Source organism: Molossus molossus, unplaced genomic scaffold, assembly GCF_014108415.1.
Source record: "Molossus molossus isolate mMolMol1 unplaced genomic scaffold, mMolMol1.p scaffold_m16_p_16, whole genome shotgun sequence".
NCBI lineage: Eukaryota > Metazoa > Chordata > Mammalia > Chiroptera > Molossidae > Molossus > Molossus molossus.
The window spans coordinates 29,424,321-29,450,240 of NW_023425351.1; the positions used below are offsets into that span (position 1 = coordinate 29,424,321).

The 25,920-nt window shown below is 46.3% G+C and overlaps 1 protein-coding gene across 8 annotated transcripts in view; it reads right to left on the bottom strand.

Annotated features, from left to right (window-relative positions):
- The window catches only part of STAU2 (staufen double-stranded RNA binding protein 2), a 281,591-nt gene that overhangs the window by 23,590 nt on the left and 232,081 nt on the right, over positions 1 to 25,920 (bottom strand). The window lies entirely within an intron of this gene.

Sequence of the window (25,920 nt, forward strand, 5' to 3'; positions counted from 1 at the left end):
CTGCCCCGTCATAGACCACTCTCCAACCAATGCTAGTTTGACGTACATCAGACTAGCCCCAGTGCAAGTGCTGGGACCTTTCCAAGGACGACCCTAGGCAAAATTCTGAAATTGTGACCCTCAAACGGCTTGGTGACACTTTTGTCCTCACCCTCCCAGCTATAGGCATCACTGAGTTTTATTTATTTTTTTTATATCAATGAGTTTTAAATGAGAAAAAGTTTGGGTCGGCAAAATCATCTTGGCTTGTAAGAATTCAAGGATCAGGGAGAATTTGGGGGGAGGGATCCCATATAATTTTTTCTTTAACATTTGCTAACAGGAGACACAGGTTCTAACAGGGTTGAGAAACAAGGCCCTGGACCTGCGCCCACAGTTTGCTCAGGGACTTGCATCTCAGGAGGTCATGGACTCTTCCTCTAGGGTCACAGAGCTGGTAAATGGCCCGCCCTGGCCTTGAACCCAGGTTATCTGTTTCCCATGTTGGAGTTGGGCAGAAGGGACCGTCTGGCTGGAGAGGCGGCTACATGTATTTGTTCATCTGATACTTAAGGCCGAATGCCAGGACCTGTGCCAAGTGTGGGGCTCTGGGAACACAAAGACAAGGAGGGACAAGCCTCCCCCGAGGTGCCCCGGGCAAGGGGGCAGCACAGAGACGGCACGAGGGCACACGCAGGGCAGACCCGAAGGGTGCTGGGGGACTGGGATCTGAGCTTTGGTGAAGGACGAGCAGAGGTCGCCCCCGCCATGCGGGACAAAGGCCTGCAGGCCAGCGCTGCTGAGACGCCGGGTGCCCTGTGTGCCTGGAGTGGCGGGGGACCGGGGCTGTTCGCACAGGAAGCTGGGGAGTGAGGGGCAGCCCCAGGGGCCTGCACAGTGGATGACCACAGACGGGGGCTTAACCAACGGAAAAGTATTTGCTCACAGTCTGGAGGCTGGGAGCCCGAGAGCAGGGTGTCGCCTGGTTTCATTTCTTTGGAGGCTTCTCTCCTTGACTGTTCTCTGTGTGCACATCCCTGGTCTCGTCTCTGCGTCCTCTCTCCTATTCCGGGAGGACAGCAGTCACATTCATTTAGGGCCCACCTAGTGGCCTCATTTCAACTTAATCACCCCTTCAAAGGCCCAGTCTTTAAAGAAGGTCATGTTCTGAGTACTGAGGGGGGTGGGGGCTTCACCCCGAGGGTCCGGGGGAACACACGTCCCAACAAGGGCCTTCAAGGGCCTTCGTGTCATTTCAGAGGAACGACTCTGGCCGTGGGGGACTTGAACAAGGCAGCTGCTCACTCCGAGTTGCGTCTTCTGAGCTGTCTGCCCTCGGCCGGGCGGTGGCGGCGGCAGGGAGAATGGTCAGGAGGCAGCAGGATGGACGAGGCCTTTCCCCTCCCTGACCCCATCCTCCTCAGCTGACTCCCCTCCTGACGCACTGCTGTCGCCGGGCAGACGCCTCCACTGTCCTCGGCCTCCGAGGCCTGGCGGGGCTCACTGCTGAGGGTGCAGGGAGGCCTTTCCCGGCATCCCCCGCGGCCACCGCTGCTCGCGCCCTGGCCTGACCCGCTGGCACCTTCTCCAACGTCCCAGGAGCCACATCTTCCCAGCAGGGCTGCAGGGAGGGCCACAGGCTGGCAGAGGACAAGTCACTCAGAACAGGACAGTGGCCAAAGGACAGGCCGAGGCTCCCGGAGGCAAGGGGCTGCCGGGACACTCACGGCTGCCGGTTAGATGGGCATCTTTCCCAAGCCAGGGAGTTAACTGTGGGTCCGTGGATTTAGGGGCTCTAGGAACTGAGACAGGGAAGACATCACATTTCTTTTTATCCTCACCCGAGGACATTTTTCCATTTTTTGTTCAGGTAGAGTGGGAGGGAGAGAGAGGAACGGAGAGAGAGAGAAACATCGATGTGAAGGGACACATCGAGTGGCTGCCACCCACACAACCGACCAGGTCCGGGGACAAACTGCAACCAAGGTACGTGCCCTTAGCGGGAACCGAACCCGGGTCTCTCAGGACCGCAGGCCGATGCTTTAACCGCTGAGCCAAACCGGCCAGGGCTCACATTTCTTTATGTGTATTAATATCTAACAGAGACTTAGCACTTTGGCAAAATATTAGAAACATGGGAAGTAATTAGAAATACAGTAATTAGGCCATCTGCTATTGCTAGTCCATGTGCTACTAAACACATTTACTGTGCAGCACAAGCTAATTTTTAGAACATTTTGATAGTTGGTTTCAATATAACTTTTTGCAATCTGTATTTTATATAGTTTAAAATATCCTTCCGTGAAGAGGTCCAGAGGTTCCGCCAGATTGCCAAAAGGGTCTGTGGCTCAAAAAACATTAAGAGACCCTGCTACCGAAGACCATGGATGAGATTCATTAAAATGCAGGGAACTAAATACCCATTTACCCTCAAATAATAAGTCACCTGGGGGCTAGGACAGCAGAGAATTTCAGCTGCTCTAGAAACTATAATACGGATAGTCCGGCCGGTATGGCTCAGTGGTTGAGCGTCGACCCATGCACCAAGAGGTCGCAGGTTCGATTCCCAGTCAGGACACATGCCCAGGTTGTGGGCTGGATGCCTAGTGGGGGGCGTGCAGGAGGTGGCCAATCGATGTTTTCTCTTATCAATATTTCTCTCTCTCTCCCTCTCACTTCCTCTCTCTCTAAAAAAAAAATCGTGAAGGAAAAATATATATATGTGTATATATAATACAGATAAAAGTAACATATCCCTATTCCCCTGATGACAACTTTTCATGTTATTACCCTTTTCAACACCAGCCACAAGTCTGAAAACGCAGAGATCGCCTGTGTAATGCTGACTGGGCAAGGACCCCTCTGCCTCCGGTCTTGGATGTGTTTATTTAAAACCCACCAGTGTGTGCAAAGCCAGGAGAGCTCTGTGGCGGGACGGATGTTGCTAAAGTCACACAAGTAAGTGTGTGTTCTGTCTTTGCTCCAAGCAGACTGGATGCTTCTATTGTTATGTATGGAGACACCAGAGGGCGTGGTGGCCCCCCAGGACACTATCACCACCCCTGGAACAGATGGTGAGGCAAGAAGGTGACGGCATCTGCAGTTACCAACCATCCTCTGGCTCCGCAAACACGTTTGTGTGTTACACACCCAAATGCCAGCACACAAGGGTGTCATGAAACCATCCATGGAAACACCAGCAGGCCGATTTCCATGTGTGGGTCCCACGTGCTGCCAGACAAAGCCCGTGGCTGGCAGGCATCTCGCACACTTCTCTCCCGAAGCCGCACCTCGCTGCCAAAACGCTCGAAGAGGACGCTCTCCTTCCCGCAGCCCTTCCACAACTGCGTCCTTTCCACCGCCGCGCTGTTGTCTTGGCTCATCCCACACCAACCTACAGCCTCAGCTCCTTTAATCGGGGTGTCTATAAAGAACTGCCCTAAAATATGCTTTTGCAGTGCACTTAATGTCTTTGCAATTAAATCCAGATGTGCAGAGCTGAAGGAACAGTTCTCAGGACTGAACAAGATGACATAAATCTTGCAGCTGACAGAGATCCCACTGAGCTCGGTTGGGGAAACTCACAGAGAACTTGTTTGGGGCCAGAAAAGCGGCTGGGTATAAAGACAGATGTGTACACGCCGATTCAAAAAAACATGTTGAGAGGGAGAAAGCGCCATTCCAACACAGTGCCTGCAACAGGCGGGAGGCTCGGGCAGGTTGGTGCCGCCCCTCCCCCCTCGCAGCTAGATCAAAGGAGGTGATTGAGAAGCTTTGCTAGAAAACAGACCGACTCAGCGATGCTTCCCGGTTTCCTTAATTGCTCCTCTCAGGGAGAGGAAGGTGGGCACTCCTGACAGACCTTCGCTGGCCGAGAACAAGGGCTGTTTGTGCAGCTGAGGGTTTGCTTTTTATTTTTTTAATTATCAGGTTTTGTACACTTTCCAGAAAGTTCCTTTTAAAAATAGTATATTCTTCCTCCTCTTCTCCAGATGCTAGGAAGTGCAGGTTCAACCCAACCCGGGTCTATTTCAAAGGGACACAAAACCCCAGGGCTGGAGTTCAAGGAGTCTGGTGGCATGCTGCCCAAGGACTGAAGGCTTGGGTTTTCTCTTACCCTCCCAGTAATTTTGTTTTTAAAGCTTGGAAAACAAATTCCTCCGAAGGATCGGCTTCTGCAGGGTGCAGCACGGAGCTGGGTGCAGGGAGCGAGGCCAGACCGGAGGGGACGTGGTCGCCGACATATAGGCCACAGTAGACAAACAGCTCCCTGATGCTTCTAGAAGGTTCTCTTTCTAGAATTCCAGGTTCACAGAAGAGCAGTGTGGCTTTTTCCCCATAAGAGCCCCATCTCACCCAGCCTCCCGCCCCAGCATGGCAGAGAGGGGGGCTCTGCACTGGCCGCGGCAGCTCACCAGGGGCGCGCGGGGCTGCGCGGGGCCACGGGCCAGGCCCTTGTCCCCACCTCCGCTGAGACTTTTCGCTTTTTCCTGCCATGCATCCCACGGAAAGCCCTGATGAGAGTGCATTTCATTGACAATTTTATGACCCTGACCATTTCCCCCTGTAACAATATCTTAAAATGGCCCCTTGTCTTCAGGTGGGTGAGAGCAGAGCTGTGTTCTTCTTTCCACTTCCTGCTCTAAAAGGCTCTGCCTGAAACAATGGTACCAAAGTATTAGAAAGTGAGTTCTGGGTCACGGAACTGCACGCATAACTTTGACCACTTTTATTTTCCATCCTGAGATAAAAGCCAAAACATGTTTTTCAAATTTATGTTTTACATCTTTCAGTTGGGTATTACTTTTCTGAGTGAATTCTAAGTATTGTAAAGATGTCTTCAAAGATAGACAACTTTGGCTCGAGAGAAATGAATGCAAATTACAGTGTATCCCAGTGACATGGGGATTTATGGGCCGTAAAGGCCCAGTTCAAAGCTGCAAAGAGCCAGAAGGAAGTTGGTGGATTGATGGTTTGCAGTAAGAAAGGTTTAGAAACAATAAAATGTAACCAGCATCTTGGTTTGGAAATGAACTGAGGGGGTCCATTTGTTCCAAGTTACTGAGTTTTTAATTTAGATCTTCCATTAAAATCTAATGCATTTTGTATTTGCGGCTAGTAAATGACTCTAACTCGGTGTCGTTAAGGAACAATTGCAAAAGAGCAGGAATGATTCTCAAAGATGACTCAACACTGCAGGTTTTTTAGCAAAAATGTTATCTCTATATCTCACCTTTACAATGTGATGACAAAGCAGGAAAGTTAAAAAAAAAATGACACACCTGTGACATTTATTTTTAGAGGTTAGCAATTATTGTAAAAGGGAAAACATTTCCATAGAGGCAAAATTCACCTATAATGTAGCATATCAAGTATTGTATATTCATGAACAGTGCTGGTAACTGTTTATCCCAAACATATAACTCTGAGCAAGAATGCAGATGCTATCGCCAGAAGCACATACTCTCATCTCTTTGCTCCGGATCCGTGTCATTTACACTCGACAGCTACGCAGAAGGTGCAAATACATTCTGAAAATATAGTGTCTAGAGTCTAGTGCTGCCTGGGAGAAACTGAGAGGCACGTTGCCGTGCAAACCACGCTGATGAATATTGGCGCCGGCTCGTCACAACCTGGGTGCTCTGAGGCCCGAGTAGATAAACCAGTTTGAAAGGGGATAGCTCTTTTTAGAAATTGGAAGGAGAAACTTTTTTTTTTTTTCTTTTAAGAGGCAATGAAAGGTGGATTTTTTTTTTTAATTTTATACTAACAAAAAATTAAACTCTTGTTTGTTAACACAAAGAACAACATCTCCTAAAAGACACCCAAGCTATTGATTAGGCATGTAGCCTTTAAAAAAAAAAATGTTTGTTAAAGAAGGTAAATGTCCTAGGTGGGGGTCAAAGCAGCCAGGTGACTGTCGCTCTCGGGGAGGCCAGGCCCTGAATGGATGGCTTGCCGCAGCGGCCACTCCGTTCCAGACAGCAGCGCTTGTGCCTTCACTCGGGATGCGAAAACAAATGGGCACGGCCACTAAATGTCATCTCCCTTCTACGCAAACCTTCTGATTCTAAATACGTTTCTTAAGGAGAAAAAAAAAAGCCAAAATCTTAGACTATTGAAAAATGTGTTATCCTTAATAAATGTTATCCATAGAAGTTGTTAAATTTGTTTCTCAATTGAATAAGCTATAAAACAGGAATTCTGTTCACCAGTCCAAATGAGCAGCTACAAAGTCGGCACTTCTGGCTGTATGCTAGTTTAAAAATCATCACCCCTTCATAAAGTTGCATTTTACTGCACGTGCTCAAACCTTAAACAGTAACTGTGATGTAACACCCATTGGACACATTTAAAATGTGCAGAACCCTCAAGAATAGCATTTCGTCTTAGATTATCTGGCTGCCTATGTCATTTGCAGCGATGACCTAATTTAAAAAATGTTAAATGGGCCCTGGCCGGTTTGGCTCAGCGGTTAGAGCGTCGGCCTGCGGTCCGGAGAGACCCGGGTTCGGTTCCCGCTAAGGGCACGTACTTCGGTTGCAGTTTGTCCCCGACCCTGGTTGGTCGTGTGGGTGGCAGCCACTCGATGTGTCCCTTCACGTCGATGTTTCTCTCTCTCTCTCCCTTACCTCTCTCCCTCCCACTCTATCTGTACAGGAAATGGAAAAATATCCTCGGGTGAGGATAAAAAAAAAAAAAAAATGTTAAATGGATCTCCTCTTTAATTTACATATTTACTTATGCTTCTTTTTTTCTAACCCATTTCACCCCACTCCCATTCTCCCTCCTCCCCTGTTGCCTCTGGTAACCACCAATCTGTTCTCTATCTAAGAGTTCAGTTTTGGGTTTTTTGGTTTTTGTTTTTAGATTCTATACATAAGTAATATCATACAGTTTGTCTTTCTCTGTTTAACTTATTTCACTTGGTGTAATGCCTTCAAGGTCCATCTATGTTTTCACAAATGACAGGATTTCCTCTTTTTCAGGGCAGAATAATATTCCATTGTATATGTAATATACAGCATTTTCTTTACCTAGTCATCTGTGAATGGACACTTAGGTAATTTCCACAGTTTGGCTATTGTAATTAATGCTTCAGTAAGCATGGGATGCAGATATCTGTTCAAGATGTTGTTTTTTATTTCTTTAGATAAATACCCAGAAGTGGAGTTGCTGGATCACATGGTAGTTCTGTTCTTAATTTTTTGAGGAACCTCCACTGTTTACCACAGAGGCTGCACCAGTTTACATTCGCACTAACACAAGAGATCCCTTTTCTCCTTATGTTCCTTATGCTTCTTATTGATGGTTCTTGATAATATCACCATAAAAATGGAGTTAAAAAACTTCTTTATATAATTTTTGTTTGTACCTGTATGGAGGGATATTTTTCTAAACCCTAGCTCAGTTGTGGTAACAGAGAGGAAAAGTGGAGATTAGGATCCAAAGGAATGGGGTCCTGGGTCACCCTGCACCCCCAGTACATGCCGATCAAGGGTCCATCCACTCTCTTCTTCACAACATAACGACTACAACAACAGTCCATGGTGATCTTACATTTGAATGGCATTTCACATTTCTCTTTAAAGACAGAAGATTACGAGCACATGAGACAACGGAAAGGTGCGTGGAGGTTCTCCGCGTGCTGAGCTGCGGAGGTCCTGCCCATGCGGCCTGGCGATGTAGCTGAATACCCATAGAGCACCACCTCGGCGACTTCGCCGTAGAGCCGGCAGTGAGCCTGTGGTCTCCAGGACCACTGCCGAGCCCTGCGATCCTTAGTGCTGGCCGGCAGACTGAGATGGTTCGGGTGGTTCTTCCAAGCCAGTTCATGCTTAAAGATAGGACTTAGCCTCAACTGGAGATGGAAATATTTAGCCAGGTCATCCTACTCAGTGTTTGCTGCATGACACTGGAATTCTCCCACGTGCAAAGTCACCAAACGCATGCCTTGCTGCAGGCAAAGGGCCATCTGGGCCCATCTCCTGGATGGAAGGCGCAGGGCATGAAGCCTACTGCCTGCTCTGCCTGGGCAGAGGCTGACTCACTGCTCCTTAATGGTGGGCGAGCTTCCTCTTGTGAAGGTTCAGAAAGAAGAGGCATCTCAAATCGGAGAACAGCTTTGGTCTCTAGTCGAACCACTATTTCAGAGGTTGTGTGGCTAGAGTGGAGGGTTCAAGAGCTAGGACTACAGGTCAGGAGTCAAAGGCCAATGTGCCCAGGAGGCTCACTCTGGCCATATCAGACACTGACCTCTCTCATCAGATCTCCATCAACCTGGGAGGATGTGGGAAGTGTTCCCAGGGGGCTCTGGGACAGCCACGGCTCAGGGCAGGCCAGCACAGCCTAACCCAGGAAAGGGAGGTGGTCCTCACAGCCCCCAGAGACAGTCCCAGCAGTGCTCTGTGGCCTTGCTTAGTCTGGTCCCTCTGCCCAGAGGGCCCTTCCTGTCTGTCTCTGCCTAAAAAACAACAACACTCACAATATAAGATTCAGCTAAACTATCATTTCCTCCCTAGAATGCTCTCTGGACTCCCTGAAAGTGAGCTGTTGTCTTCTGTACGTCCACAATGCTTTGCCCATAGATCCATTATAGATTTTTATTGCAGTGATGATATGTGAGACTCCATGTCTCTATACCCCCTCAAGGCCACGAGCTACTCAAGGTCAAGGGGTGTGTTGTATTTATCTCTCTAGCCCCAACACAGAACCCAATACATAGTGACTGCTCAATACATATTAGATGGGTGGGTGGATGGATGGATAGATGGATGGATGGATGGATGAGAAGCTGAGTCTCCATATCAGAGTGTCACAATTCACTGGCTATTTTTAGCATCTAAGAATATGGTTTCAATGTCTAGGTCCAAGTCAGAAAGGATCAGGTTCAACAGTCAGACAAATACTCTTACAATGTTTAGATCTGCGAGCGGCTCATATTTCAGACTTATTGCCATGGGGCACAGTTGAATGAAGAGTTAGTAGGGCATCATAGCCGCATGAGATCAGGTACAAAGGGGCAATCTAAAATATAAGTGTGGTCTACTTAAAACACACCCCCACTGGCGGGATAGAGGGCTTTATGCAGGACCTATTTAAAACAGGTGATCCTACATTAACCCAGGGTGAGAAATGGAACCTCTCATCTTGCATTACACGGAGAAAGAATAACTGAAATCTGCCCAGAGTTATCAATCATTCATTCAGTCAGACATCTTCTGATAATCCTAAGTGCACAGCATCGTCTATGTATCGTGGAGGGTGTGCAGAAATAGGAAATGTATACACAGACGAGCAAAATTTTGTCAGGTCGGCGTGAGAGGAAACAGAGGCTCCTCAAGGCAGGCAGGGGAGGGGGCCAAACAGCCTACCTGAGGCAGGGTGAGCCGGGCCCACAGCTGGAGGTCTCAGGCAGCTGCCATTCCATTGCCTCTTATTCAATAATTATTCTCTTCCTATTACTCATATGTGGCTCACCTGGGCTAATCCCATTCTATATTTTTAGAGCCACTGACATTTTCTCTATGACAACACATTTTTCAAATAAGAAAAATTTCTACACAAATGCAACTGTGCTTCCATTCAAAAATAGAATTGACATTTGAGAAGTATTACAGAAAAATTGTATTTAGTAGTAAATCACACATAGTATACTGAATAACTCCATTTATCAAATGAGACCAAGGTCCTTTTCTGTTGCCAAATCTTTGCTTCTCTGATTTCATAAATGTATTGATACTTGAACTTGTTAACGACATTCTTTTAGCCCTGACAGCTTTCTTTAATTTTGTACTGGCCACTTTTTGAAATGCTACGATTTTTCCTCATGGGCAGGTTATATCCATGAGCTAAGATTTTTTTTTTTTCCATAATTCTCTCTGGGCACTGAAGGTCCAAATATGATTGCTGTGCCACCAGCTATCTGTTTTCCAGTGGAAAAGGCAAGAATATACAGACTTAATGGAGCTTAGAAATACACAGAAAGAAATCTCAACAATCTCCATTCCGATATTAGCGTCTAAAGGCCAGTCAATAATACAACAAGCTGTAGTAGGTGTCTGTGTCTGAGCACAGGCCCTGGGAGGCTGCAGGGCCCTCGCAGGGAACAGATTCTGAAGGGCCCCACAAGCCTGCACCAAGTGCTGGGTGGATCCAGGCAGCCCCCACCCCAGCTAGACCCTTCACAGGCAATTGAGTCTTCATCTCAAATGGCCCCGTCATGCTTAGGCACCCTCTCGTATTTCCATTTGTAATGCTGTCATAAAGGAATTTCATTTTATACTTTCCAGGCTAATGATTTGGTACAAAAAAAAAAAGATATACTGCCAGAGTAAGAGGATGGGGGAGGATGAGAATTCCCGCTGACATTTGTGAATCAGCAAAGCAGCGGGCTGAGTGACTGTCACGCTCTCCCACGTCCCCGTGACTCCAGGCTTTGTTCACGATTTGTTCAGTCTGGGTTTAAATAGCACGGGCACTGACCGAGCAGGGATGCCTTCCACCCTGGGGTGGGTGGGCTCTTAGACACCCCCTGTTGCCCTGGGTGTTGCCCCGTTAGTGGCTGGGTCTTGGGGAGACACGGGGGAAGTCTCAGAGCGGGCCTGGGAAGCCAGGGGATTGGCAGTGGCTACTGACCAACAGGTAGAACATAATGTCAACATTTTAACAACCAGTCTGGGCATACTAACCCCAATCTAATGAATATCAGCCCCATTAAGATCTATTCCTTGAATTTCATTCCTAAATTCAACTTGTAAATTTCCCTCCCAGGAACCTCAGAGGAAGAACTACTACGTAATTAAAATTCACAGCTTTCCTTCCATAAACTAAAATTGGCCCCAGGACTGACTTGAAAGTGCAGTTTTCACAATGAGTTTGGTTTTCCTCATCAGACAACTCAGCTTCATGATAATATATCTGAATCTCAGGGTTTCTACTCTGATCCCAATTCAACATGGCAAGATACTCAGGAATATTACTTTTACTCCTGCTTTCATTTTAATGTGCAAATACCTTTTTACTTTATCAGTTCTTTGGACTTGATCCTGTCTAGTGAGTTTATCGAAACAAGAAAGAGAAAGAGAAAAAAGAGCCTGTGGTTCCATGAACGGTTGCCAGACATTCTCTCCAAATACTTGTCAAGCAGAGCTCAAGGAGAACGATGAAAAAATTGAGAACAAAAAAATACCCCTAAAAAGTAGCCACAGAATGTTCTTTTTGAGAAACAAAATAAATAACACTTTACTAACTTGAATGCTACAGTTGTGAGTATGCAAAACAGTTTATTCTTGTGTTATTATTTATTAGTTACTATAGTTTCCATACGAACAACTGTAACACCGACTTGTGCCCTCCCCTCTGTCTCTGACTATAAAAAGGTTGGCTCATTCTGAACCCCTTTAAGGGAGATATAAGAACATTAGCTCATGTTGCAGGTACCTGACTTCTTTCATGTGTACTTTCGAGACAGGAAACCAGAATTTTATCCTGATGTATTCGGAACCAAAGTGGTGTAAACCAAGCTCTGAATACAGAAAGAACAGGAGGAAGCTGATGCGGGTCGGTGGGTGGATGGCATTGGAGAAGGGCAGTAACACTTGACATTAATTATACATCGTCCCACCCGGTCACTGCCAGGGTATTTGCCAAGTTCTTACATTCCTGTGGTGGGGGAACAGGGCCACGCTAGTTTCATGGAAAACAACAGTGCATTATAAAACATTTTAATCACCAGCTCTCTGCAATGGCTACATAACCCAACAACATTTTTCATTGAATGGAAGCCTACTTTTGTGAAAGCAATCAAATGTTGACGTTAGAGATTTTGAGTTTTGTTTTTTTTTTTAAATAAGTTTTCTATATTGATTTTTCTCTCATGACTAATGACTGCTTGTTTAATGTGAACTTGCCAAGGTTTTTATACTACAAAATAGATGCGGAGATCGATTTTGCCAAAGAAGAAAAAGAAAAACCGTATCAGGGATGCTCTTACTTTAAGAGCGTAGTCACCGGCCAGAGCTGAGTTCTTTCTCGCCTGGCATGAAAAAATTAATTCCCAGCAAATACAGGGAACACGAACCCTTTCAGATAGGCTTTGCTATTTTATTTGTACAAAAGGAGCCGTAATTTTCCAGTCCATAGAAATAGCTCGGAGAACACGTTTTCCATGTAGAAATCGGAAATCCCTAAATCCGTTCTGAGAGCCATGTGAATGTCCAGGCTTTTCTCAAGGGGCGACTTGAAATAGCTCTGAGGCCTCAGGTTTCTGGGGCGGCATCTGTCCCCTCTCCCTGCCAGGAAGCGGGGCCTCCTCTGGGCAGTCTGCGTGCATGGAGCCGACCCCCTCGGCGAGACCTCGGCGGCCCACGGTGCCCTGAGCTCCCTCTGAAATCCAAACCCATCCTCAGACTCACGTAGCTCGGCCCCAGATAGCCTGGCGACCCACACGGGCTGCTGTCTCATCACACCCACGCTGTTGTCACAACACCCGACGGGCTGTTACTAAGGGCCCTGGTATGCAGCCGAATATATGCATTAAAGAGGAATTTCAAAACATATTTCAGGAATACGTGTTCTTGGCTCCACACCTCCATTTGCTCAATGTGGCCACTGTCTGGGGGAGCACCTCCTCTGAGGCCTCGCTGCCTGGGGCTGCAGGTCTCCCGGTCCCAGCCCCATTGTGAGTATCAGGGGCTGTGGCCGGCAGAATCTCCTAGGACACCCTCCCTACTGGTCAGCGCCTCTCACTCACCCTCACTCTCCACTCGGCAGTGGCTGCCAGCCGAGCCAAATGCATTCTAGTTTCGTATCTTTATCTTCTTAAGAGTCTCAGCCTCCGAGCTGGAGGACCCCGACCACCTATTTGTCTGGCCATCATTCTGGCCACACCCTCCCTTGATGCATTTGGCATTGTCTCTGTACTGCACAGAGCAAGAACTCGAAGAAAATGGGCATTGTTGTTGTTGTTTTCATTAAGGTCGTTTGGGGAAGACATCTGTTCCAAGTCTGAAAAAATACATGATTTAATAGACAGCACAAGTGACTAAATCAACACTGGGGGCTGTTAATGCTTGTTGAACATGCATGCTAAATTACCACGGGGGCCGAGAGAAGCTCTGAACACGTTTAAACACGTGTGATGATAGTCAGCTTTGAAGCTCTTCACGTTCCTGGAAACGGACGGGAGTGTACCAGCAGAGGGAGAGGGTGGCTCAATGGTCACGACAGAGTGGGCTTTGGAAGGAAACGCTCACACCAGCGGGATGACTTCTGTCCTTGCTCTCAGTCCTCTCAGACCCATGGCCTTCCGGACATGGGGTGCCTCGTGGCATTCCCTAGCTGCCCCGGAGGTCTCAGCGTTGGTGACAACAGTCACTTCAATTGCTTCCAGAATGAGAGCCATGATTATGTAGTGCCAGACTCTGTCCATGGCTTCGCTTTCATATTCTTCACACTAATGTCACCAGGAGCTCTGAGATTGTCCTCACACACTCCGGACATGTTGGACACATTCCACAGATTCCCAATATGCTCTGAGAGCGATTCATTTCCGACGGTCTAGCTGATGACACTAGAATCAGCTTTGGATCAGGGGTCCAAGCAACAGCTCTGAGCTCTAGACTGGGGTGCACCTTCTCCCCTACTCTCCCCCCAATTCTTTTCCTTCTTTTACTTGAGTTCAACAAACATTGAGTAAATAACTGTGAGTGCCGGTTTCTTTGGTGTGTAGCAGGTGATTCTGTGGCCTATGGAGTCAGGGTGACCAGGCCTGGGGTCTGGCGGGGAGACTTCAGGGAAATTGCCTTAGTCTTAGAAACTGTCTTAGTCTCAGTTTCTTCAATGAGTATCTTCCAATGAAACAAAGCACACAACGTATTTAGCACCGCGCCTGGCTCGCGGGAGATGTGTAACTCACGACCGCGCTCACTATTTATCACACTGTGTGTGTGACCGCCCACAGTCAGCGCATGGGCAAGTGGACAAGGAGAAGGCTAACCAGGCCACTTCAAATCTTCTGGAAAGTGATGGTTTTAGGGAGGCATACTTATCCTAGCCTTAGGTGAAAGGCAATGCTCACATCCTCTCTTCAGCTTGGGAGAAAAATCAGAAACCTTATGGAATCATAACTAATTTGGCAACTAGGAGGTGACTTTGGAGACCACACACAACTTCTGTGTATTTGCAAAAATGCATCCCTATGCTAAGGAGAAGATGCCAGTGACATCATGTCATACTGTGGCAACCAAAGAGGTCACCAGATAAGGTAAGCATGGGCCAGTGGGAGGGCTCTGTGTGGGACGGAGAATGACGTGGGTGAAGCAGAAGTCAGGTAGGGACCCAGCGACAGGCTTTCACCCAGCTGTGGAGCACAGGGCGAGTCTTAAACTCGGAGCCTGCAGGGATGGAACTGGACCAGCTCCTGGAACTTCATGCCCAGGTCTCCACCCAGTCCTGGTGCCACACCCAGTGTCTCAGCTGGAATGTTCCCAGGATCTCTGCTCCCGCCCTTCGCCTTGGTCAATCCCCACTTCTGCATCTAGTTTCATCACCTAACCCACACCTGTCACATCACCTCCTCTGTGATCTTTTCAGCTACTACACCCCGTTCAGAATAATTTTTTTGGTCCACATCTACCAATAAATAACAAAAAAAATTAAACCTAAAATTATGTAAGTGATTTTCCTTATTTCTGCTGCATCTGTGATTTTCAGGTGTGACTTCCATTGTGTTATGCTAAAATGTAAATGATTTTAGTCAATTTAATGTCTTTATAATACTTAGCATTAAAAAATACACACCTTGCCCAGGCCAGTGTGGCTCAATTTGTTGGGCGTTGTCCTGTGCACTGAGGTCGCTGGTTCGATTCCCCATCAGGGCACATGCCTGGGTTGTGACTTGATCCCTGGTGGGGGTCAAGCAGGAGGCAGCAGATCGATGTTTTACTCTCACACTGATGTTTCTCTCTCTCTCCTTCTCTTTTCCTCTCTCTCTCTAAAAAAAAAAAATCAATAAACTATAAAAATTATGCACCTTACTTGAGTGCCTTTGGAATGTGTGCAATTGGACAAGCAATAAAGACTATGGGGTTCCAGCCCTGGCCGGTTTGGCTCAGCAGTTAGAGCGTCGGCCTGTGGTCCAGAGAGACCCGGGTTCGGTTCCCGCTAAGGGCACGTACCTTGGTTGCAGTTTGTCCCCAGCCCTGGTAGGTCGTACGGGAGGCAGCCACTCGATGTGTCCCTTTCACGTCGATGTTTCTCTGTCTCTCTCTCTTCCTCTCTCTCCTTCCCACTCTATCTGAACGAAAAACAAAAAAAAAAGTCCTCAGCTGAGGATAAAAAGAAATAAAAATAAAAAAAATCAAAACTATGGGGTTCCAGAGTATGTCGGTGAAGGAACTTCTCTAAAAACTGTTTGCACAACCGACAACGTGAAGGCAGTCATATAGGAGGCAACGAGAAGGTGCCTTTTCCTTCCTTCTGGTCTGCCTGTCTGCCTGCTGCCCTGCCTTCCTACCAACATTTTATGAGCCAACTGGAGAAGTGAGGTCTGACAGAAGGTCGAGACCTGGGTTCGACTCCTGACTGTGTGATCACGGACCAGGTCATTAGTCATTATGACACTTGCTAGAGAGTAATAAGACTAAGACTGTCTGGTTTTATCTCACTTTAAACCTCATCAAAGCAATATGCTGCCTTTGACAATGCGAGTGGCCCATGGATCTGCATGTGGCAATGAACACGTGCTGGATTTTACTGGCTCGTTTGTCCCTGCTTTGAACCGGTGAGATACAAGTTAAAAATGACCGTTATAACAACGTGGTCCAGAGAAACTGTATTCCTCGTACTTATTCCAGTTCTGAGGACGAAACATGCTTTAGGCATGAATTTCTGAGGACCTGATCGTAAAGGATGTGGCTCCCTAAGAAAGACTGAGGAAAACTATATCACGGTAACTATTCTGTAAGCTGATGACGCAAAACAAATGCTCGTGGTTCAGGCTTCCAAGTCTCTCAAGGTGGCCGAGGTCTGGGTCTGCTGGTCTTCCCACGACTTTGCTAAAAGTTTACTTATTGATGTGCAAGCCAAGACTCAGAACCCTCAGTTTTTTTTAAAAAAAAAATTGATTGATTGATTGATTTTAGAGAGAGAGAAACATTGATTTGTTGTTCCACGTATTGATGCAAGCATTTGTTGACTCTTGCATGTGCCCTGACTGGGGATGGAACTTGCAACCTTGGTATATCAGGACCACGCTACTATAATCAACTGAGCTACCAGCCAGGGCCTCAGAACCCTTTTTTTTTAATCCTCACCTGAGGATATTTTTTCCATTGCTTTTTTAGAGAGTGGAAGGGTTGCGGGGGGTGGGGGGAGACATCGATGTGAGAGAGACACACGGATTGGTTGCCTCCCAAATGCATTCCGACTGGGGCCAGGAATTAAACCTGCAATCCAGGTATGTGCCCTTGATCAGGAATCAAACCTGAGACCCTTAGGTGCACAGGCCAATGCTCTAACCACTGAGCCATGCCGGCCAAGGCAGAACCCTTACTTTTATGGGAAACACACTCAGGAAAGGAGCTGAGGTTTTGCTCCATTTGTGAAAGAGACTTTCAGGAAGGCAACTTCCTTTGGTTCTGGTATATCCCATTACCTGGGGTGAATAAAAGTCTGACTTTGGCAAAATGACTTCTGACCAGTGAGCAGCTGCAGGAACATCCGCGATCTGTAGGGTGCAGAATGAGATAAGAAAAGTCCCTCAGGTCACAGGGAACCAACTGAGTCCTTTTCACCTGAGCCTCCCAAGCTGCTCCTGACCTTGGATGTGCACTGAGGACCACGTGAAGGTGGCTGTCTAGGAGATCGAGACCTCAAACCTGCAGCGTGACCTCCGCTCTGAAGGCCAGGTTGGTTAGGAAACATCACCAATTTTTTCCTTTCAACAGAGTCAGGGTTTTTGAGATCACACTTCACAAGTTGCCTGAACATTTGTAGCAGTTTCTAGCTTTGGAAGGAAACTTTTCTGGCCTGTTCCTGGCAGAGGCTCTGGTCTGGTCTGGGTAGGTTTTCACACAAGAACAAGCTGCAGAGATGGAAGAAGAACCTGCTTCCAGAGGCTGCTCTCTCCTCTCAGCTCGCACTGAGCATAAAGCTGGTTCTCAGATGTCTCCGTTTCCTCTCTGAATCCCTTCTGAATGAAGGTTCTCGGGGCTGCTTGCTATTCTTTCGGAGGGTGGCACCTATTCCCTATTCTCCTTCACTTTCAATATCATTTTTCAAGCTTTCTGGGAAGCGCTGTTACACTTCTATGAAGAGCATCCAACTGCCAATCTTGAAATAGTCTTTGAAACCAGTAACACCAGGTGCTCTGTTCAAGGAGGAGAGGAGGCAGCTCCGTATAACATACAATACAATGCTTGTTTGTAGGCCACACTGGACACACACACACACACACACACACACACACTGCAGCCTAAACAACTCAATGTTTCTCTTGAAACGCTAAGGGTTTCAGGAAATGCAAGGAAACTTTCAAAAACAAAGCATTAAAGAAATAGAAAAAGAACCAAAGGAAACATTAGAAAAGGAATCCAAGTTGAACATGGCTGGATTCACATGCTTCGTGGCATGGAAGTTGGGAGGTTAGATGGAGTTATATCACCAATCTGCAAATAAGAATGATCTCTTTCAGGATCATAAAACATTTTAGAGGGGGTGGATTTGTTTGTATGATATCATTTTAGGAAGATACGGCTAACATGAGGTCATTGCCCATAGGAGGATATCACTATTTGCTCAGCATGATTTATGTATGGAACCGAAGTAAATGGGAGAATAAACATCAACATGAGGTTTTCTTCTCTGGCCAAGAAACTATTTCTTTTCCTTTAGAATTCTTATTCAGCCTTGCTCTTCAAAGAGCAGGAACCTGCACAGGAGGAGAGTCAGGTGGCAGAAAGATGACCTGGTCCCCAGCTGGTCTGGCCCGCCACGTCCCGGCTACTCAGGTCTTGTGGCCAAACAGTGCCCCGCTACCCCCAATGCTCAGCAGTTAAAGACACGATGAATACGTCAGATCTTTTTGGACGCATATTTTATGTTCTCCAGCGCATGTGATATTTCAGTAAGTGTTTAATGGCATTTTTAAAACCACAGTTCATTCCTGATATGTTAGAATACAGCCATCCTCCTTATTCTGAGTCTACATTTAGCGGGAATGTATTTTATTTATTTATTTTTTTACTAGAAAAACTGTTAGACCCATGTTCTTTGTTATTGGGAGGTGTTGGGGTGACTCATTTATTTTTTATTTCTTTTAAATGATCTCTTTTTAAACAAGCTTGGGTGGCTGCATATATTTTTTGAGGGCGGCGATTAACTTCCCTTTCTGCTTTCCCAGGACGATGTTTTGAAACTCTTCATCCTAACCTTTCCCAGGCACGGCCACTTTGGATTTCAATCAGTGTGACTGACACTGAACACTGATATTTCTGCGTGTCTGTCACGGTCTTGCTTAGCTGCGATCCTGTAAATGTGTATGTGCACACGTGCGTATGCCTGTCCCTATAGTGCCTACTTATTCCACAGCAGAGTCCCCTTCCCTTGCTGTGTCACTGTTGCTGCCTGTTTTCTCGCCGCTGCATTTAAAGGCAGCCCTGCTGCGGGAGCGCATGCCCCAACACTCCCATCGTCCTCTCTGGACAACCAGCCCTGGGGGAGCATTCCTGCACTTTCAAATAGCAGACCTGCAGGTCCTGCAAACCCCGCAAACCTGAATGGCAGCCTACAAATGACATTGCTTTACACCAAAACGCCATGGTGAAATCTTGTAACTGTTTTGCTGGGTTTCAGATTCATGAAATCATTTATTTATCTTTATTATTTTGTTAATCCTCACTCGCGGATATTTTTCCATTGATTTTTAGATAGAGTGGAAAGAAGGGAGAGAGAAACATCGATTGGTTGCCTCCTGCACAACCCTGACCGGGACTGAGGATCAAATCTGAGCCCAGGTATGTGCCCTTGACTGGGAATCGAACCTGCAACCCTTCGGTCCATGGGCCGACACTCTAACCACTGAGCTAATCAGTCAGGGTTCATGAAATTATTTACATTCACTCAATCATCTTTACCACTTGTATGTTCTATTCATTTTCCTGTGGCTAAAAATATGTGGATTCTTCCTCCTTTACACTGGTGTTCGGGGTCTTTAAAAAAATAATCTCACCAGCTATTAGATGCCTAGTCTTTGTAATAAAATTCCTCCTGAGCAGAGGTGAAAGGGCTTGAGCAACGCCTCTCTACCCTCTGGCTTGTTAGAGAGGATGAAGGCTTTCTGAGCATGATGAAAGAAATAATCCAGGAAGGAAGCCAGGAAGAAAAGGGGGTGGAGGGGAACTTCAGCCAGTGTCAAGAGGTTGGCGAATGGAAGAATGTGACACAGAAGAGAAAAAAAAAAAGGGAATCCACTCTGATAAATCTCACCATCTACCCCTGAAGGTTTGTGTCAAAGGCTTCTTCTCCACGGGCCGCCCTGCTTCCCCAGCCTCTCCCCTTCCCCTCCCCTGGAGTCCCAGCACGTTTTATCTGATCTTCCTGAGAGACCCCCATTCCTTCTGTGCATTGTAGGCGTTTGTGTGTCTCCTGTAAGCTCTCCACTCTTCCAGTGGTGTTGAGCACCTCGCTCGATGCCTGGATACAAAGATGATGGGGACATGATCCCTGTCCCCGAGACACATGCAGTCTCGGCCTAGCCTTTGCCTGTAACTCCGGGCCCAGTCTGCAGGCTGGTCTCTGGCTCCCGAGCGGCCGGCTGAGCTCCCGCCGCACGCACACCCTTCCCCTTGGGCACTCACCGTCCCCGAAACGTTCTGTTTACAAGTCTGTTTCCTCCAGTGGATTCGGGCGTGACCTTGCCCTTCTAATCTTAGCTTCTTCAAGCTCAGGCACTATGCCTGTGTCATGGTAGATACACCTTGCATGTTAGCTGAGTTAATCCTTGATTAGCTGTCCTCACAGTGCCTCTCTGAGGTGGGGAAGACATTTATCCCTTTTATAGGTAGGAAAACAAAGGGATGATGTTATGGGCGGAAGGCGCCCTCCCCCACCCCGCCTCACCACATCCAATTCACATGTCAAAGCCTGATCTCCAGCGCGATGATACTGGAGATGAGGCCATTTGGAGATCATTAGGTCATGAGGGTGGAGTCTTCACAAATGGGATTAGTGCCCGTATAGGGAGAGACGTGAGAGAGGCTCTCTCTCTCTGCCCAGTGGAGACAGAGCAAGAAGACAGCCATCTACAAACCAGGGCGAGGGCTCTCGCCGGAGACAACATGGACGCCCTGATCTTGGACTTCTGAGCCTCCAGAACTATCATAAATACATTTCTTTTTTTAAGCCACACAGTCTATGATATTTTGTGAAAGTAGCTCAAACTGACTAGGACAAGTGGAGAGGATAAATGATCTGACCCCCAATTTAAATGATGGTAGGGCTGGGCAAGCATCTCCTATCCACCCACCACACTGCACAGACTTGCTGTTAGGAAAAGGTAGACCTGTTCCCACTGTGTCATCCTAGGAAGAGTGTTCGTATGGGAAACTGAGGAGAAGGGTTGGGAGGTAATAGGTCAGGGGAACAGACACGGTAGAAGGTCTATTTGGCAAAATGGAAATGATAGAAATACAACCATTTTTGGTAGTCTCTAGAGAAAATAGGTTGCAGGTTATTGCTATTGCATGGATTCTATCCATGGTCAACTCAAGAAAGAAAAAAAATGTGGGTCAAAGGAAACAGGGTCAGATAAGTAGGTCAGCGAATGAATGCTTCTCCTGGGCAAGAACACACATGCAAAAATATGCAGGCAGAGGACACCTGGGAAGAATCCAATTTAAGCTAGACTTAAAGCAAAGCTGCTTGGAGAACAAAGCTGCAAATGAAAACAACAAAAAAGGGAAATAGCTGAACAGATTTACGAGTGAATTTCTAATTGATATGACTTTGAATTCAGAAGCCCTGATTTTAGGTCCTTCTTGAAACTTACAGGCTCTGACACTTTGGGCAGGTTACTTAGCTTCTCAGAATCTTCCTTTCTTCTTAAAATGACATATGTTATATTTTTATGGGGTTGTTGTGAGGATTGACTCTCCTTTTCAATAACTTCAGATTTGCCTTTCAGATGATTACATCAGGGCTGGATTAGGCCGCTGGTCAGTTCTCCCCAAAGCTTTTAGGCAGATACCCTCCCCGGCCTCACTGGCAAGGTTTTGGTTTTATGGCTGCTGCCCCCAGCTGAACGGAAGTCTGGGACAATGACTACCAGTTTTGCTTTTCTTTTTGTTTACAAAGGAAACGATTTAAGACAGAAGGGACTTAGGAAAGGCGTTTGGATCCGTCAACCTGAGCACAGCACTCAATCCCTAGTAGCAACAGCACATGCCCAGGTGAACGGAAGAAAGGGATCATGGGACTGACAAAACTGAGCAGTGGGCTGGGAGGAGGAATCTAAGCCAGGAGTAAATTACAGGTAACAGAGGGCGGGCATGGCTCATGAAGAGAGACCACTGAAGCGGGACCCCACTGGGTTCCAGGAGGGGTCCCCTCTTCCATTATCTGATGTCACCGTTTGCTTTTCACTTCTCCTCCATACTTGATGCTTTTTAGTTCCTCAACATCAGCATCCGAGGATGCCAGGATAGGATAGGCTCCATTTTCCAGGTTATTCTGTTTTCCTCTTTTCCCCAACAAGTCAACTGTCTTATGTTTAATTTCCAAGATTCCAATTTTTGGTTATTGCTTCTGTGATGAGAGATGGGGGTGGGGTGGATACAGAAAAAGGAAGAAATTCAAGCTAAGATGTAGGTGGTCTAGCCTTCTCTTATAATATTTATATTTTAATAGCAGCCAATACTGCCTTAATGCAAAGTACTAAAACAGATAATATAGGTGTATCTTGGGGCACTGTAGGATAAGACCAGTGGAAGAAAGATGTTCAGATTAGGGGAGCTCCCTACACTGGTTAAGCTAAAGGCTAACCCTGTTAGAATCTGGGGGAGCTGCAGGCAGGGAACACAGGGAGGGTCTGCCCTTAATCAGTGTGCTGTGTGATAGGACAGGGTGGCGGGACCCAAGGATTGGGTGGGGAAGGACAAATCTGTCAAAACATGCGGAAAAAAAACCCTGATGTGCTAAGAAGAGATGACGCTGAGTTTAAATAAAGCTTCATAAAAAGCTACACAGTTGGGTAACACCCAATCAAAATAGTGCTGCTAATCAGAGATTATTAGCATGGAGATATAACTGTGACTCATACATGGTAGCTGGGCAGAGGGTGGGCACAGGGAGGACAGAATGGGGGAGGGCATATTGAAGGTAAGTTGGTCTCACATTAAAACATACACTAGGCAAAATGAAAGAAGACGTATGCATTTTGCTTATTCTTTATAAAAGTATATTCTTTTTTGTCCTACATGTTTAGCTACACGTGTGTAATATTAGAAAACCACCAATCAAAGAATGTGTAGAGATAGAGTAGGGAATAATTGCTCACAATAGAAAATAATTACTGACTTGACAAAAAAGAATTCTCCTTAAGGTTTAAGTGCCACTTAAAATACTATTCAAGTTATCATTTTTAATGTACAGGACAAGCTTTTAAGAATTCTATTTCATAAGGTAAGGCCAGACCACGTAATAGAGAAAGGTTACAGTCAACATAGTTCAGCATAACAAAAAAATATTTTAAACAAAAAAAGAAACAAGAAACATACAGTTCTCACAAATAAAGGAGATAGAGAAAAAGACGACCCACCTCTCAGCTGTAATAAGGGGTCGTTGTAGGTGCAAGAAGAATTCATTAAGTAGAAAGTCAATAAAAATGAGCTTTATTAAAAAGAACTGATATAATTAAAGGTGTTGGTGAAAACTAGGTCAGTTATGAAGGGAAATGACTCAGCGGCACATTTAAGAAATGAGACAATATACTATGGAATCTTCTCCCAATTTACATTATTGTGGGGGGAAAAACACAAAAACCTGATGGCCGGCATCATTTGTAACAGCCGAGGTGAACGCCAGCACGGCAGAGGAAGTGCTGCCATAAAACTGTCACCTTCAAGTAGCAGTGAATCACAGTGTTGACAGCTGGCGGGGGGATCCCTTCGTGGGGACGGAAAGGGGCCACGCCTCTCGGGCTCGCGTGGCTTCGGGGGCAGCGGGGTGCCCTCGGGGCTGCGCTGTGCTACGCCCTCAAGGGGACAGTTCGGCACCTGCAGTCCGTCCTCGGCCGCCTGGGGAAAGCGGGTCTGAGACCCCGGGAGCCCCGATCAGATATTCTGCGGGGCAGGAATGTGTAGGCCGGTCCAAGGACGGGACGCCGCCACATCCAGGGGTAGCCCAGTGGTTTTTTAAAAGAATCATCCTATCCCAGCTTGTGGGTCTTAGTCACATGGTCCGAATATAGGGCAGAAATCCGTGCGTCTCGGGACCAAGCCAGTGCATGCTGGGCATTTCTGCGGGGCGCAGGCACGCGGACGCGAGAGGGGTCGGAGGGCCACCCGCAGCCGTTCCCCGCCCAGCACACAGCTCGGTGCTGTCTCCTGGTCCCCACACTGGCCCGCAGGACAGACAGCGGAGGCCTGGACTTGCCCGTGACGTCACATGACAAGCCACTGCCTAGTCTAACACCTTCTAATGTGACACCATCAGCAGGATTAAGTGCTTACTGGCTAAAAAGTCAAATAAAAAGGTGGGCCAGAAGATGCCCCAGACAGCTGAGTGCAGCCTTCTGCTGGCTGCCTCCCCATCATGCCCAGAGGGGAAATAAAGAAAAGTATTGTGAGAAGAGGGGAGATGGAAGAAGTCTGGGAATTTCCAGTTGCAAAAATAATAAATAACCCATAATAAGGTCAGTTACAAGTGGACAGCACTTTCCAAATCAGAGCATAACGTTCCTGTACCCTGATTCACGAAGCCTTGCCTGTCTACCTCGGAGAGTTCCTAAGACAATCAGATGAGCTATTGTCTGCAAAAATGATTTATGAACTATATAAATCACTTAATAATTTATTGTGGCATGTGGTCTAAATGGTTAAAAGAAGTCGAGGCGCGCATCATGTCCCTGGAGTCTGCTCCTCTCGAAATGTCTGCCCGCATATCTCGGAACTGCGGAGCTGGGGCAGTGAAAGGGGGGCTGTCTTATGAGGACTCAGTAAAAGTGGGGTGACCAAGCTTGGGGTGTATGTTATTTCATGATCAAATGACTGTCAGCTTAACCAGACATGCAGGGAGAAAACATTGTAAGAAGTTTTGGTGAATCTGGAACTTTACATTTACCTTACCTAAAGCTCTTTCTATCCACAAACTGCGCTCCATTAACGACAACAACAGAGCAAAAAGGAAAACCACCACTTACTATCGCTGAGTATTGTTTAAGATCAGGTAGCTCACAACTTTGCTCTGTCACTCCTTACGCGGAGAAGGTGTGTTCCCTTCATCGCCCATCTTAATGGATGTGTTTTTTTGGGGGCGGGGGGGAATAAGTAGTCTTGTTTAAACTAAAATGAACCCATGCCTTTTGATACTTATAAAGCTAATTTTTACCCAATTTTCTAACAGATGCACAATCTATATGCCAAAGGATCACAAAAGGCTGCATTTCAAAACAGATCAATCTTCCCAATAAAGTGAGTACATCTGTTCACCAAAAGATATAAAAGAATGTGCATGATATCATTAATAATAGCCCCAAACTGTAAAGGATCAATTATGGGATATTCCCATAGTGGAATATTATATAGCAACAACCTGTAACTACATTCAACACTATATACAAATATAATCTTGAATAAAAGAAACCACAAGAGTAGTTACAATAAGATTCCACTTATGCACTGTACATAAACACGTGCAACTAAATTATGTTGCTGGGCGCTGAGACAGTGGTAACCTTCTGGGCAGGGGTGTGACCGTAAGGGACATGGTGCAGGCTTCTGGGAGGCTGGTGTACTTCTTAATCAGGATACCTGTTACAGATGTGTTTATTTTGTGAAAATATACCAAGTGTACACCTTATATACTTTTTTGTGGTATATTTTACTTAATAAGAAGTTTTTACCTGAAACACCAATCAGAAAGAATATATGTATCCTCATGTTCATAGCAGCACTATTTACAATAGCTAAGATCTGGAAACAGCTCAAATGTCCATCAGTAAATGAATGGATAAAAAAGCTGTGGTACATATACACAATGGAGTAAGAAAGAAACTGTAAGAAAGAAAGATCTCTTATTCTTTGAGACGACATGGAGGGACCTGGAAAGTATTATCCTAAGTGAAACAAGCCAAACAGAGAAAGACAAGTATCACATGCTCTCACTTATTTGTGGAATATAATGAACATAACAGTCTGAGGAACGAGGTAGTCTCAGAGACGTGGAAGTGGGGTACAGACTGACAATCCCCTGAAAAGCAGGTGGGGGAGAGATAAACCACAGAACTTATATGCATGTATGTATGAACAATGGACATGGACAACAAAGCTGGGGACAGGGCAGGGAGGGAGGGGGAGGGGGAAATCAGTGGGGGGGGGAACATCTGTAACAAAAATAAATAAATTAATTTAAAAAAGAAAGAAAGCTTAATACCCACTAATGATATGCAAATTTCACCCACATAATAATATCCATGTAATAATGATAAAGGAGTGCTATTATATAATTTCTTGTTTCCAACTAAAGTTTTGTTCTTGAAAAATAAAATAAAAATAAAAAAGAAGTTTTTAAAAAGTGGACAGGTTGATTTACTCTGACTTGTGCTCTGATACCACCTGTTTTCAAACTTCTCAGTTCCCATGGATCAGGAGGCAAATGATCAACAGAAACTCAGTGGCATCTGAGGCTTAGAGCTGAGACAGAATACAGTCACGCACAGCTTAA